Source organism: Camelus ferus, chromosome 3 (genome assembly GCF_009834535.1).
Source record: "Camelus ferus isolate YT-003-E chromosome 3, BCGSAC_Cfer_1.0, whole genome shotgun sequence".
NCBI classification, from domain to species: domain Eukaryota; kingdom Metazoa; phylum Chordata; class Mammalia; order Artiodactyla; family Camelidae; genus Camelus; species Camelus ferus.
This window is the reverse complement of record NC_045698.1, coordinates 63157926-63173640: the sequence shown is the minus strand read 5'-3', so window position 1 is coordinate 63173640 and position 15715 is coordinate 63157926.

Below are 15715 nucleotides of genomic sequence, written 5' to 3'. Positions count from 1 at the left end.
TTCCCCAAGGCGATTGGTCGCCTGAGGAGGGGAGGGCGGGAGGAGCGGGTCCCGCCGCGAGGCCTGCAGGAATAGCTGGCTCCGGCTGCCACCTAGCGGACGGGAGCCGCGCCCGGGAGGCGCACAGTCGGGTCCCTCCTCCTCTCCCGGCAGGCTGCCTGTGCCTTTTCTCCAAATGAAGACAGCACTTTGAAAATTCTTTCAATGGATTTTTTTTTTCCTTGAAAGATCGTACTGGGGGAAAATGATACTTCTATTAGTTACATATTCTCCAATCGCACACTCGCACCCCCCTCGTTTTGAGATCGCTCCCCTAGGCAGGCTCAGGCAGGCGTGGAGCGGCGCGGAGTGACAAAGCCGCCGCTGCCGCCGCCGGGGGTGGGAGCTGCGCCGGCCCGCCCGCCCCTCGACTCGGGAGAGCGTAAAAGTTTGTCTCAGCTCCAGCATCCCAAGCCTCAACACGCCCTCAGGTAAATGTGGGAGTAAATGGCCACGCTATATTGACAGAGGTAGGGTTTTGTTTTATTTCAATACTCATTCTCACTTTAAATTTCACCAGGGAGGGGTTTGGGAAGCGCTGCGTGTTTGGGGTGCGTTTTGTGCTTCCCGGGTTCTCTAGCCTACAAGTCAGGAGGCGACCGCTTAGTGACGAGAGACGGTTTTAAAGAGCAGAATAAAGGCTTTTCCGTGTCTGCCCCACAGCCCCTCCAGCTCGAATAATGAAGAGACAAGTACACTCTGCAAGCGGCGGCCCATTGTACGCAGCTGATGGAGAGGAGGCGAGGGGGGCCGGCAACGGCTCCTTGCTCTCTCCCCTCTCCCCAAATAAACGCTCTCAGTTAAAAGGTGAAATGAACACGATTAAAAGACGGACGAAAGAGAAAAAGGAAAGAAAGAAAGAAAGAAAAAGAAAAATTGATTAAAAGAACGGGCTTTCTATTTATAAATTCTAAATTTTACTCCCCAATATAGTACAGAGGCAGGCAGTGGAGGGCAGAGGAAGCAGGCAGAGAGGGAGACAGGGAGAAGGAAAGAGAACGTGGAGAGAGAGCCAGTGGAAGAGGAAGCGAGAGCGAGCGCCAGGGAACCGGAGGCCTCCTGGACACCCGGCCCGCGGGCCCAGACGCCCTCGGACCCTGGACCGGGAGTCGTGGGCACCAGATGCGAGACTCGACTAAATCCTGCCCCACCAGGCAAGTACCGCAATGATTATCGTTTCTTTTGAACTCGGGGTTGATACCGCGGACAGGCCGGGAGGCAGCCTTTGCTCGCATGGCCTCTGCAGGCTGCGGCCGCAGTCCAGTCAGCCGGTTCAGGATGAAAACAACTTTCTGCTGGGCCTGCTCCAGAGACCCTCACCAGCCTCTGTCCCGCGGCAGCGCGGAGGCCAGGATCGCGGCCGCGGCGCCGCCCTGGAGCTGAGGATCCTACCAGTCAAAAGTCAGTCAAATTCAAAACAGGTCTCCCGCACTCCCATTCTCTACCCCCACCCCCCACCAGCGGGAAACCGCTGCGGAGCTTCCAGCCTGGGGTCGGAAGATCCGGGGCGGCGGATCCACAGGTTTGGCACCCGCGCCGCCGCCTCCACTGGTGCCGAACCGGAGCCGTGGTGAAGCCGGCTGCGGAGTCCGCCAGGCCGGCCCTGTTGCGCGGGCCCCGCCTGGCTGCAGCCAGGCCCTGGCGAGCTCGGGTTCCTGCCGCCCACCTGCGGATGCCGTTTGTAACGGGATCCCCTAACGTAACGCGATCGATGGCTGCCTGTTTGATGTGGGCGATAGTGTCAGCGGATTAAAAAGGACACCAAGCCGCTCTCCCCAGCGGAGAACACGCGGCGGCGGCGGCGGCGGCGGCGGCGGCAGCTAGGCGAGAGAGCACCAGCCCCGCAGCCCTGCCAGACTCCTCGCGCCGTAGCCAGAGGGCTGGGGGCGGGGAGGGGTCACTTCCCAGGGGTGAGGGCCGAGCGGGTGTGTAAGAAGGGAAGAGCTTCAATTAAAGCCAAAGAGAGCGCTCTCCTCGGCACTGGGCAGGGGCGCGCGTTTGCGTCAGAGGGCGCGCGGGGCGGGCGCGGGGGGCGGGGGAGCCGACGCCCGGGGGCTGGGTGGGCGCGGGAAGGAGCCAGCCAAGCAGTGTTGGCCTCGGTTCGGCCTTGCAGGCTAGGGGCAAGGCGTGGCAGAGGGCGAGCTAAGACTTCACCAGAGTAGCGGCGCCCACTCACCCTCACGTGGGCTCTTCATGCCAGCCCCCGCCTTCAGCTTCCAAACTTGGAAGAGGCCCCTGGGATCGGGAGTGACCCTGGGGATGGGAAGAAGCGGAGCCCCTGAGAGGTCTCAGGCAAAGCCGCCCGCGTCTCCGGAAGGGAGGGAGGGGGTACAGCCCCTGGCCTCAGTCCCGGAAGTGGGGGGGCTCTGGGTGGCGGTGCCCGGAGCAGTGGAAACCCTTCGCTTTGCGAAGCAGGAGAACAGAGCGCGTTTCTGCAGCGCATATGCTCAACTTTCTGTCGTGAGAGGGAACAGAAAGAAACCAAGGCTTTTCGGGGAGAGGCGCTGTCCCCTTCTTGGACTTAGCTAGCCCAAGAGGCACTCTGGGCTCAGTTTCTCTTCGGGACCTTCTTTCTGTTCTCCGACCGCTTTTGCTCATCCGCAGAGTGCCTCCACTTGTGCTCACAGCTCCACCCCGGCAAAATGGCTTCCGTGGAGGGACCCAGGGGTCAGCTCAGGTCCTGGGGGAGCTGTGGCTTTCTCTCTACGAGGCTGTCTTTTGTTACTGGTTCAACTTGGCACACTGGTCCTGAGGCCTGGTGTGCCCCACCCCCAACCAGGAGATAATATCTGTTGTTGGGGAGGGCACCTAATAGAAAAGTGATCATATTTTGCGGTCCTAAAACTGAAATTTCACACGTGTCCAGGCACGATCAGCTGCAGAAGCAGAAAAACAGTTGGAATTCGCATCTTTCTCTCATTCATCCTCTCTTCTCCAGATCTCTCTCCGTCCCTTCTGGCCCAAGCCCTTGTTTCCTGGGACTTGTAACTGAATCTCACTGCGTAGACTTGGCTCTTGGACCCAGATCCACTGTGGCCCTTGCTTCAGCACTCTACTTGAGACTGTGGGCATGGTAGCCATATATACGGCCCTCTCCAAGGTTTCTCTCTCTTGGTTAGGTCAATGTAGAGACAGGAAAAGCATCGCCAGGGCCTGGACTCCGACTCACTTCTCAAGTCTTTGTCTGCCCTCCTGGTCCCCATAGGCCAGTTTAATGCATGCACAGTCTCCACCGTGGGTTTCCCAAAAGACTAGAGAAGGTACCCCTCCATTTGGGGAAGAGGAATCAGTCTGTAAGCTTACAATACTCCTTGTGGTTTGCTAGCATCATGGCTCAGCCTTAATCACTTTTTAAAAGCCTTCCACACAACACTTGCTCTCTCCTAGCTGGACAGCCAATAAACAGTTGTGACCTGGTGGGAGAAGGAGAGAAGCAGAGATCTGTGGCTGCACATGCAGTATGACTTGCATTCCAGGTACCAGAGTCCATTTCCAGGCAGACTTTCTAGTTAACACCCCCTCCTCACTATCTTTCTTTCTACTAAGGCTGGAATCATTCTTCACTAATCCTATGACCTCTTTGATATTGGCACTTTGCTCTCTCCAAACTCACCAGAACATTTATTTTGGCTTTTTGGTAAATCACAGTGAAAAAAGGTGGCTTTGTAAAAATGTTTTCTAAATTTAGCTCAAGAGCCATGAGATCCTACAAATGACCAGATATGTGCAGAAAATTCTCTCCTATACCGCTTTCTTACCCCCTAAATTGTTAAAAAAAAAAAAAAAGGTATTATTCTGTTTAGAGAGACCACAGAACTAACCCTGTTTTATCAAGCCCATCTGGAGAGATGAACATGCCTTCAGTTGTTAGGAGAAAGGTCAGTTCTTCTGATCTTATTGCAGACCTTTCCCAAAGAGCTTATTTTAAAGTTGCCGAATCAATTAGTCTCCCTTGGTATGAGATTGAGGCTGTGAAAAATGAAGTTGAAGAAGATGTATTTAAAATGGTCTTGAACAGATCTTTTGAAGAAAAGGGTGGAGGGCGGCACAGAAATGCCTGCATAATGTTTTGTGATTATTAAAAACAAGACCCCAAACAAACAAACAAACAAAAGCCTTGCCTATGTCAGAAACCACCCCTTTTTGCAAGACTGAACTCAGTCTGAATTGTGGCTGCCCAGCTGTAAAAAGTACTGTCTTTGTCAATATCAAGACAAGAGTGGAAAGGCCAAGCTGGGGGCTTCTGCTGGGCTGCCTGCCCTCAGCCTGCCCATGCAGTGGGAATTTGGGTCCAACAGGCTCTCGCACTCACTATCACTTTGCTGTAGCCTTAGCTTTTCTTCTTTGTCACCTTGGGGGTCGAAATGTCCAGAGATAAGTGCTTTACCGTAGAAAGCAGTTTAGTTTTCTATCACAGACTGGCCAGTTAAAGCAGGTGTTTTGGAAAAAGAGAGGTAAGGGAAGCACTTGCCCTGTCTGCTGGGGCCCTAGTTAGAGGGCCCAGGAGTTGCTGTGGGGAGAGGAGAGCAAGTGCTGACGTTTGGATGCAAATCAAGCCTTTTAAGGGAAGAAGAGTGACAGTCATTCTTAGCACACAAGTGAAGCCCGGGTCAAATATTTACTTTTCAGAAAAATCAAGCCTTAGCTATAAAAATGCATTTATGCAAAAAGAAAAAACTGAAGACTTTTGCATTACAAAATGTAGTTCTTTATTTTAAATGTTTAATTTGAGTGAAGAATAACTGTCTGGCTCTTCTTCCGAAGGAAAATGAGTTGAGTTTGGATGAAAAATGGAAGTTTTGAAATGAGTTTGAAGCTTGTTAAAGTACCTTGACAATACCACCAACTACAGTATATAATAATTTCCCTTAATAGTTACCTGTCAGAGCACCTATTTCTTTTACTACCGCATTAGCCCATTAGAAGTGGATGTGAGTTGGGCATTCACTGATTAAAAAACTGTTCCAATATATTTAAGTCTTCAAAGCCACTTTCTTCACTGCCTATAGAGTAAACTAAACTAGTGGAAAAGTATTGGCTGATGAAGTCAGCAGATCTGTTGGTAACTATGGTCATGCTACAATCCTATTTTACCTATCAGAAGTTTGATGTAAATAATAAACCAAACATTTTCTTCTAAACTGTCAGTGTAAAAAATATGATTTTTACAGTGTCTTCCATCAGCAGGGGAGAGGGAGACAAGGCAAAGTTTAAGTGAAAAAGAATGAACATAGTACACCACTGATACAAACCACATGGAGCAGTAAATAATTATGCTCTCTGATGTGCTATGTATATTTTATTTACCCACTTCAGAGTTGGACAATAAACCTAACCCATCTATGGGAAGAGTTAATAAAGTATTCCAAGTGCATGATCTAACAAAACTCAGCAATAGTTCTATGTTTTATTGTTAACCCTTTGCATGAAATCTTCTGAAGCTGAAAAGAAAAAGGAAAGGGCTTTTGTGTTAGTTGATCCTTGGCTATTCTAGGGCTCAGGTTGGTGTGAAAGGGATGAGGAGGTCACTTGAAATCTCCTTTTATCTACTCTTATTTTCTCTCTGGATCAGCAACTTTGAATAGACATCATCTAATCGCTCTTAATGGAAAGAAACTATGGGAGCAATGAAAATGCCTTTACTCCAGAAGTGAATACATGTGTGCTGTGCGGACAGCTAGCTGAGCTTGCATAGGACTACATCTCTGCACACATGTGTTTAGAGATTTTTCAGGGTACGTGGATGTTCACATAAATGCTTCCCATACATTCTGGGTTGGGGGTTGATTGGGTGGGTTATTTTGCCTTTACACATAAGTTTGCACACACACTCGCGTTCGGATTCTCCACCAAGCCCAGGTGATACTTTTAGCTGACTCTTTTTTCAGCTTTTTCTTGCCTCCACTCTCTGGGATGTCATATTTAAGTCCTGAAAAAAAGCAAATAATTGAGGACATGATGGACAACCTTTTAGTGAAGATGTCTTATTTCCTTTCCGTTTTCAACCGGAAGCCACACTGACTGGAAGATTTCTCTTCAGAGGGTGGAGATTGTGTGACAGGTGGGAGGTGATGGCGTAAGATGAGACCATTACTTTCGATTTCTCCCCAGTATTTTTTCTTTTTGGTTTTTCTTGGAATTAAATTGGTTAAAACACAATAAATAAGTGGAAAACAAGAGCCTGACATTAGGCAGTTTAAAAGTTTTTCTTGCTGTAGATAACATATCTTTAAATCTTTGAAGCTGAGTAATTGATTATAATTTGTTTTGAAGTGAGAATTATTTTAGTATGTCTCATATCTTGACTACAGTACCATCTAAGTTGTCTTCCTTAGGCATTGTTGTATGCACTTCATAAAGCAGAAACAGCCCTCAGATTTTTAGGTATGAATGGCTATCCAGAAAAGGACATTTGGTTTCTAGGACTGAAAGCACTGGGCTTTACTCCCTAGGAAGCCATTCTCCACCCCCACATCCCCCCCCTCCCCGCCATTCCATGTTCTTCTAAATAAAATTCACATTGCTCCCAGAGCCTGGGACACTTCGCTGTAAATTCCTTTAAGGGAATACTCGGTTACCAGGGCTACAAGTTCCCATCTCAACCCGCCAGCCTCCCCGCCCCTTGCTCCAGATCCCGGAGACCCTTGGCTGTCAGGGCTGGGACCTTTAGGCCCCCTCCCCTCTTACCCCCAGCCTGCCCGAGATCGCAGTTCCAGAGTTCGAGGTTGGGTGGGAGAGGATTAATCCCTCTTTAACTCCTCTCCTTCCCGCCCTCAATTCTGAACCCCAACGAATCCGTTTCCCGGGGTTTCCTGGTGAATAGGAGCGTAGGAGCTGCCCTGTCCAATAAAGATTAAATTAAGTAGAAGAATCCCAGCCGCTGGATGTTTGGAAGCTTCGGTGGGGCGTCAAACCGTCGTTTAACACATTTTTTCCACTCACTGTGCACAAATCTTGGACCTGTTTGGCTTAACTTTAGAAAGAAAAGAAGAAAAAAGACAAGGAAAGAAAGAAGGGAAAAAATGAAAAGAAAAAGCAAAGAAAGAAATTCATGGAGAAAACCTAGTTTTAAGGGGACAGTAGCTGTGCTGGGAGAGGCTGAAGGCAGAAGCAGGGCTTCCTGACCTTTCTAGTCTTTTCATTTTCTGAACCACTCCAAGAATTGGAAGCTCCCTCTCCAGGCTGTGGGCTCGGAATTTTGCTGTTTTGGCAGGTCTGAGTCTACTTTTATGCCTTAGAGACATCTCAGTGGCCCAGGGTCACGATTGGGAGTGCAGCAGGAAGGATGTACTCAGAACCCAGTTGCTCCTCTATGCTGACTTTTTTTCTTTTACATTAAGGTTTACATTAAGGTGGCACAAACTGAGAACTGAGCAGTTTTTTTTCCCTGGTTACTGCCCAGCAGGAGAAACAATGGCTTTTTCTGTCCCAGGGCGCGCCCTGGACACTGACCTTGAAGCTGAGGCCAGGCCCCGCACTCCCTCCCCTGGGAACAATCCTGGTTCCAAAATACTGGCCTCTCACTCCCACCTGCTCTTCTGGTCCCAGGGCGCAGTCCGGCGGGGCAAAAGGCAAGTCCCTGAATGGCAATGGTTAGTCTGTGCAAATAAAACACTGAATAAATTAACCTCAAACCAGCTAGTTAGGGTGTAGTAGTTTAGCAGGACTAATTGCAGACAATGGAGCTGAAATGACTTTTCCAATTAGCTGCTGGTTGGAGTTTAGTTGGAGGAACTGTCAGCTCCAACGATGGGTAATTGCTTTATTGCTCACAAAACTATCATCTATTTAGAACATATGTGCTAATTACTCTGGATGGGCGTCGAAAAAGAGACCATAAATCTAATAGCACTTTAAAAAGTCTTTGGTGCTTGTAGGCAACCCCAGTCCCTTGCACTTTTTCTCCTGCTCAGGTTGGCGTGATGGATGGCTGTCTTTCAGAAAGGCGAAGGTTTGGGCTGGAGGCACCGATGGGATGCTCTGGTCAAATCGCATGCAGGATAGCGAGCGACCAGAGCATGCTGTGCTGAAGCGATAAATCACTGTCATCAAAACCAGTCCCCTCTTTAGCCGCGCACTTTTTTTTTCGTAAAAGATTACTTTAGAAATCTTTTAATTGGATTATGCTGGGAAATTAATCTCCTTTAGCCTTGGCTAAATTTATTGGGGCCACTATTGGGAGGAAAGCCCTGTAACTGCAGCGGGGGCCACGTCTCCTTGCTCCCTTCTTCTCTCGGCCCTCCGGGGTTTCCCAGTTGCGTGCCACAGCCCTGCTCCAAGTCCTCAGGAGTGATATGGGGTGAGAGGGAGTGGAAAGTTACATCTAGGCAGAAGGCCGTGGCGATCTCTGGTGAATCTTCTTTGTCCTAAAACGCCACGTTTTGTCTAGGATTCCCTAGCTCCAGATCCAGTGCCTCCATAGCACCGCGCCTTCCTCCAAAAGGGGGTCTGGGGGCCTGCTATCAGGGAGGAAGGAGGCTGGAGTGGAGGGAAGAGGAAGTTGGGTGTGTCGCTGGAGGGTTGCCAGGGAAAGTCACTTCTTTGCCCTCTTCCCATACCTCCCCGGTCTCCCTTCTGGATCTCCGGCAGGTTGCTAGGGCATTTCGAAACACTCTCCACTTTACTTTTCTGCGCAAAGACGCACGGCTCGCTCTTGGCGTTTCCCCTGGCATAACTCTGGAGACCCTTCTCCTTGATGTGCACAGCAGTTGAGATTCGAGAGCTAGGGCCCTCCCCTCTCCTCCCGGCTCCTGGAGCACCAGCTAGACGTCAGGAGGGGCCTCCCTTCCAGCCCCGCGACCAGAGTCCTTAGCCAGGTCCAGCACAGTTCTGGCAGCTGCGGCAGCTGCGATCGGGTCCCGCCGGCCGCTTATCTCAGCAGGAGTTGACAACATCTGCCTGAAACGGGATACTCACTTTTGCAGCTCAATTTAGCTCTTAATAGCAGCCCTGTGAGGTGTGGTTAATTGATGGGGATAAAGGCGTAATGACTTGACGGGGAGACGCCAATGATCCTTTAATATACTTTTAGAAGAACAACAACCACCCCAAATACCGGCGAGTCACTGCTGGGTGGGAGGATAAGACCGGGATCAGGAGGCCAGTAAAGTGACACCGGTGCTGTTTGTATCTAGAGGCTTCAGTGAGGGGTGAGCCCTGGCTCTCAGGGTTGGGGCACCCGGGAGCCACCAGGGCGCGCAGCTCCGGCTGGCAGGGTGTTGTCGCATGGTCGCAGAGAGCGGGGCAGGAAGACCTGGCAAGCTCGGGATGACAGGTGACCGACCGGACCTAATGGCGAAGAGGAGCCCTGAGCCAGGGAGGACGTCGCCCCTCCCCGGGCTCTGCCACTTTATCAGCCCTTCCCCAGCGCGGGGATGGAGCCCCACAAGACAGGCACCTTCGTCTGCCCTCCAGACCTGGCTAGAGTCACACCAGCGAGTGAAATGGTCAAGTGGTGGTGCTCGGCTGGAACTCACGGGGTTCCGCTGCCTGGACAACCTCTGAGATACCCCAGCGCCAGGAGTGAGGGGGCAGGCGCCGCTGTGTGTGTGTGTGTGTGTGTGTGTGTGTGTGTGTGTGTGTGTGTGTGTGTGTTCGCGCGCCCGCGGGCGCGCGTTCTTGTAGATGGCCCCGAATCGCAGAGCCAGAGCACAGCAGCCTCAGCACGTGGCCGTATTTCTGTGGGGTCTAGAGCCTTGGGGCCGGGCGTTCGGGGACTCACCCGCGCGCGTCTGGGTTCCGCCGCGGGTCCCAGCCGCCCCTGCTTACCACCCACCCGGACTTCTGCCCGCCACTCTCTCTCTGCTCAGCGCCTTCCCTTTCCCTCACCTGATTTCCCTCGCTCAGTTCTAGTTTAGTCTCCAGAGGGCCAGAGGAATGTATTACACTACGCAAGTCCCCAGCTTAGGTTCACATGAACATGACAATGAAAAAAAAAAAAATCAGATCGCGTTTTCTGTTTGCAAAGGGGAACCCCCTCCAGGTGCGGGCGGTGGTGTCCCTAGCTGGTTTTGCGAGTATCCTGTTTACACTTAGGAGAAGGATAACCTTGATGCTTCAGGTTTGAGCTCCCTCTGGAAGCGGAAGGAGAAATGACTCCAATCACCGTCCATATTTTATTGTATTGAGAGATCGCAGGTGTTTCGGTTGCTGTTATTGTCTGCTTTCCTCCCTGAGTCCACATAACGGGGATGAAAGGGTCCCGAGAAACTTAATTTCCCCAAACCCTCTCGAGGAGAAGGCGTGCACTGTCACAGGACGAAGCTTTGGGGGTAGAAGAAGGAAAGCAACTCAGTGTCCCAACTCGCAGAGTGTGCCTGTCTCGGCGTGGTTCTGTCGTTCCACCGTCACTGTCTAATCTCATCGACTGTGATGTCTGGGAATTCAAGACTCACAGTCGCTTAGCCGTCGAGCCTCCCACCCCCCATCCCCCCGACCCTCTGCAGCCCCAGCCAGGGAGTACTCCAAGGCTATGGTCTGGTCCTCGGGAGCCTGAGCCACGGACAGGGTCCCAAGTCCATGCCCTGGTCGGCGACTCTCGCTTAGGAGCTCCCTGCCGCGGATAAAGTGCATGTAGCCTTCGGGTTTGTCGCCTTCGGGCTGCAGGGGTCCTGAGGTGACAGTGGCGGCCACTTGTCCGCCGACGCCCTCTGATCAGCATGGCCCTCTGCGCTACGGGCCCCGAGGGCGGCCAGGAGGCACCTGCCCGAAGTGCGCGCCGTCCGCACGGCAATCAAGGGCCCTCACTCCCGTGTCTCCTCACATTCCTCACCCCACCAGGGCGCTCGCTTGCGAACGACTTCTGCACTCTGCGCGCCAGTTTTCCCCATTGGGGCGCCGGGGCCCCTCCCACTCCTTCCTTCGAGGCCCAGGAACACACGCCCTAAGCGGGGCCCCAGGGAAGCAGCTCCCGGAAGCGAGGCTCACATCCGGGCACCAAGCCTCGCGCGGGGTTGGCGTCCAAACGCTCGACGCAAGCGTGGCGCCCCGCGCCGGCGGAGGGGCCCGGGCCCAGGGTGGGCGCTCGGGCCCCTCCGCTGACCACTAGGACTGCGCCTTCGCTGGCCCTGAAGGCCCTCACCCCTCGAGCCGCCGGAATGTCAAAGTCCCGGGCCTGCGCGGGGGAAGATTCAAGAAAGAAGCCGGGCACGACCGGGCGGTGGCGCGCGCTCCTCGAACCCAGGCCCGCGGTCGGCATTGGAGATTTGAGTCCCCTCGAGTCGGCGCTGGAAAAGCTCTTTGGAACGGGCTGGGAGGCAGTGAGGCGGCCTCCGCCGAACTTTGTAAGGTTCAGAGACCCGCCGTCGAGCGAGACCGCTTTTGCACGACTGACCCATTACACTTCTCTCCTTTCTCTGGCCGGAGCGCTCGGAGCCTTGCGGTCTCCTCCGGGGCCGCCCACTAGTTTGCCCTGTCTTGGGCAGCTAGTCCTCTTCGCGTGTTGGGTGGAGAGCGGGTAGGGGGAAGGCCTCGGGCAAGGCTGGGAAACCTCAAACCCTATTTTCTAGTTGAAGGAGGAGCTTGATTTTAAGAAGTTGGAGAGTCAGTGGGGGTTAACTTTGTGGCCTTTGGCATCTTTGAAAACATCCGTCTACAAGGCGGGAACAGCGCAGAGAAACTGCTGTGTAGTTCATAAATTTATTTTTGGAAGACCGTTTCTGGAGAGTTTTCCCAGAGATTGTTTTATTATCTCTCAATTTAGAGGGTTGCTATGTATCTCGTCACTAGTGCACTGAATAGTATCTTCCTTCAGACAGGGATTGAGAAACGGAAATACCACCACCCTCCAGTCAAACTTGTGAAGACTGATTGCGGGGGAACTGGTGCTCCAGGTGTTGAACTAGAGGCGCTGCAAGTGTGAGCAGGTAATGTGGAGAAGAATGACATTGTTAACAGAAAGCATCTAATTAACAATGACTTCATTTGATTGGAAGGATGAAAAAGCCTTTTTAAATCAATCCAGATTCACTGACCTAAACTCAGCCAATTTATGAATATGGAGCCTGACTGGGGTCTGCTTTCTTTCAAAGATGTCATCTTAGGGGTAATAGCATAGGTGAAGTCATTTGGTTACACTGTGGAAACTTTTATAGTGCCTTCCTTGGGAATTTAATTCAGTGCTTCTTCATTTTATTAGGAACAGACTGACTCCATCAACTGTGCTCTCCCTGTTTAGAGGCAGGACTGCTTGAAGCAATTAGGTTCACCAATTAGCATAGTTTTACTGACCCCAGCAGCAGCACCGCTCCTTAGATTATCCATTTCTTCAAAGTCAGGGAAAAGCTGGAGCAAAACATGCTTCCCAGGTGTCCAGGTTGGAGAAATAAGCCCACAAGCAGGGTAGCACAGCAGTGTAGAACACTTTCTAACACTCCTCAAGTGTTTATTTCAGCAGTTTGGGTGGATTTTTCTCTCCTTCTCTGATTCTGGATCCTATAATACCTCCATCTTTTGACATAGCCTTTAAAACCTCTCTCCTTTAATTGTATTTTGGTAGAATTGTCTTTGAGAATGTGAATTTTCTCCCTTCTTTTCTGTCTGCCTGCATTCTAATGATGCTGTGGACAATGTTAGGGTCCAGAGAGAGGAAATTGCTGAAGGGCTCCTTTAAACCCTGATAGGTGACAGGTAAGGGCTTAGATCTTTGTGTGTGTTTGTATGTGTGTGCATGCATGTGCACATGTGCCTCAAAACCTATGAGGAGAGGCAGAGGGTGGATATTGGAGATAAGTCATTATTTCCCCTAATATTAAAGGTTTACCTGCAAGGCTTTCTTGCAGTCTCTTCATTGTGAGACCAGTTGGTGGCCAACATTTTTAATACATGTGTGGAGCCCAAAGCATTCTGGGGAAGAAGGGGCTTTGCTTTTGCCACCATCATAGGTAGTGAAAGCATTACCTTTGCAGAGCTATTATCTCTCTCTCTGTGTCTCTCTCTCCCCCTCTTCTCTAAAATATATATTCCTCTGTTAGATTTCACTAGATTAAATTGCTGACAGTTCATCAGTAGCAGCAACAATGTAATGCCCCTAACCTTATTAAATCAATAAATACTAGATCTATGCATTGAATTAAAAATGCATCAGCATGGCCAGGAATTGCAGTCTTATGGCCATGGACCTCAGAATCGAAAATGCCACTCAAAAATTGACTAGTTAGCATTCATTTAACCTTTTTCTTTCTGTTTTGGATCTGTGGTTAGATATTCTAGGGTTTTAACATTTCAGGGACCATTGGGACAGGTTTGTTTTTGTTTATTTCTTGAAAATTCTTTTCTTTCACTAATTCCTCACATTTAACCATGAAAAAGATGCATGCATTTAACAATAGTAATACTGTATGACATTATAGTTCTTGTCATTAGTTTTCATTTAGGGAATATACTTTCACTCAGAATACATTGCTCTAGAAAGACATACTCCGGTGCATAAATTTCTACATAAACACAAGTAAATGTAGAGGCATATGTCTTTCTGCATGTATAAATAAATATACTTAGTGTAAATGTATTGCTGTACATTGATTATAAGTTTACTTTTAAAAAGAAAGCACATTTAAGTTTATCTTTCAGCATTGTCAGCTATATTTTCAGCCAAAGAACTATTTATGATTTTAAAACAAGTTATTTATTTATAATCTGATTGCCTTGTTGAAATTCATGCCACAAGAGATGAAATTACAGTTTTCAAGTTTTTAAACTGAACATAGTGCTTAGGAAGTTATACATATCTTACATGGTTACATTTCATGTGTGAAAAACTACCTCAAATGTGGTTTACCATGAATTGGTCAGTTAAGTTGTAGATTAGTAGGTGAACTTACAATTAGTCCCAACTGAAAATAGAGAATGTTTTTAACACCTAGAAATTTAATGGAAAAAGTAATATTACTCTAGCAAGATATTTGTTCATACTGATTAATGATGCTAATTATTTTAAAACATTCATCCCTTATTGATGTCAGCCAATATACATGGTACTGAATTCCAAAGATATAGTCATTGGGCCCTGGGTTCACCACACTGTGAAAGAAAAAATCTTTATTTGATGAAATAGGCAATCAACTGAAATCTATCCTCTTTAAATAAACTGATTCCTTGTATTTTCCCAGTGTTGGTGTAAGTTGTTGTCTGTGATGTCCCCCAGGGCTCTTTCTTCTGCTCTCTGATTTGGTGTATAAAAGCAGCTCTGAATGATGGATTACTGTGTCATTGCAGCCTGCGAAGGATTAATTTGTTTCATTGATTTCTCTTTAGGCAGATTGCCAGAATTTGCTGCTTCCCACCTTTCCTCAAGACTTCTAGAAGTAATAGACAGTAATAGCCTAAGACAAATCAGCTCCTTGTGAAAACAGAATCATGAAACTAGGAGTCCTATGAAAGCTGGTGCAAACTTTTTATTCACATATTGGGAGAGCAGTTAATAGGCTACTTCATATGCCTTAGACATTTTTAATTGAAAAATTTCCTTGATTTCATGACTTAAAACACGTCATATTAGTAGCTCTTAAGTGGGAATTTATAATATTTGTCCAATAAAAATTTTCTCTAATTTTTAAGAATCCTGCTTAAGAAAAAAATGTGTTGTCTTTGTGACTGACAAATACTTTTCTTTCTATGGCAGATTTTAGGGTCAAATAGCATGTTAGTGTAACTAAGTCCTTTACTTATAAATATTTATAAGAGTATTTGACCCAAAGAATTTTTAGAAACTTTGGACAAGGACAGAGTATTAGAGCATGGACATAGAATTAACTGTTTAAATTAAAAAATATCTTTTTCTGATTAAAAAAGTAATATCTGCTCATAATAGAGAATTTGCAAAGTTAGAATTGACATTTTGTGAGTTTTTTTCTAAGACTTTTTTCCTCTAAACACTTTAGATTTATAAATACGTTATAATTGTATATATATTTAAACAAACAAACAAACACACTGCAGGTATAAACTGTGTCCTGCTTTTTTCCAGTCAGCATTATACAATGAAAACTTTCGTATATAATTAAAATTATTATTAAAGTGATTTATTTCACTGTGTATTGTTTTGACATAAGCAACAATTTAATCATTGTTCTACTATTGGAAAGTTAGAGTTCTAATTTTACCTTATTAGAAATAAAGTTATGATGAATAGCATTTAAAATAAATCTTTTATCATCCCTCAGGTTATTTCTTTGCAATATATTATTAGAAAAGAAACTACTTGGACTGAGGGTATAGACTATTTTTTAAGATTCTTGATGTGACCGCTTTTCAGAAAGGTTCTTTTAGTTTATACTAGTACCGTTTAAAATTTTTGTCTCTGTAGAGGCAGCATTCTAATTCATGTTACATGAGCAAAGAAAGCAGAACAACACTCTTTTCTTGTGTTCTGAAAGCAGTGGTAGCATTTTGCATATACTTAGTCTCTTAGAAAATTTTTCCCAACTGCAGATGTAAGATAGGCTGGTTATACAAATCTGTTTCCCTTCTGTACTGCTGAAAATTATATTGATTTAATGATCTCAAGTTATACTTTTTATGCAATTAGTTGTGTAGTAAAAACTAATATTGTCATGTGCTAATGTCTTTTTTTCCTCTGTTGTGCTATGGTGGTAGTCCATGCAGTATCAGCAAATTTATGCTTTTCCTGTGCTTTGCTGAAAGGGAAAAGGAACATCTGTTTCCATTATATATCTGC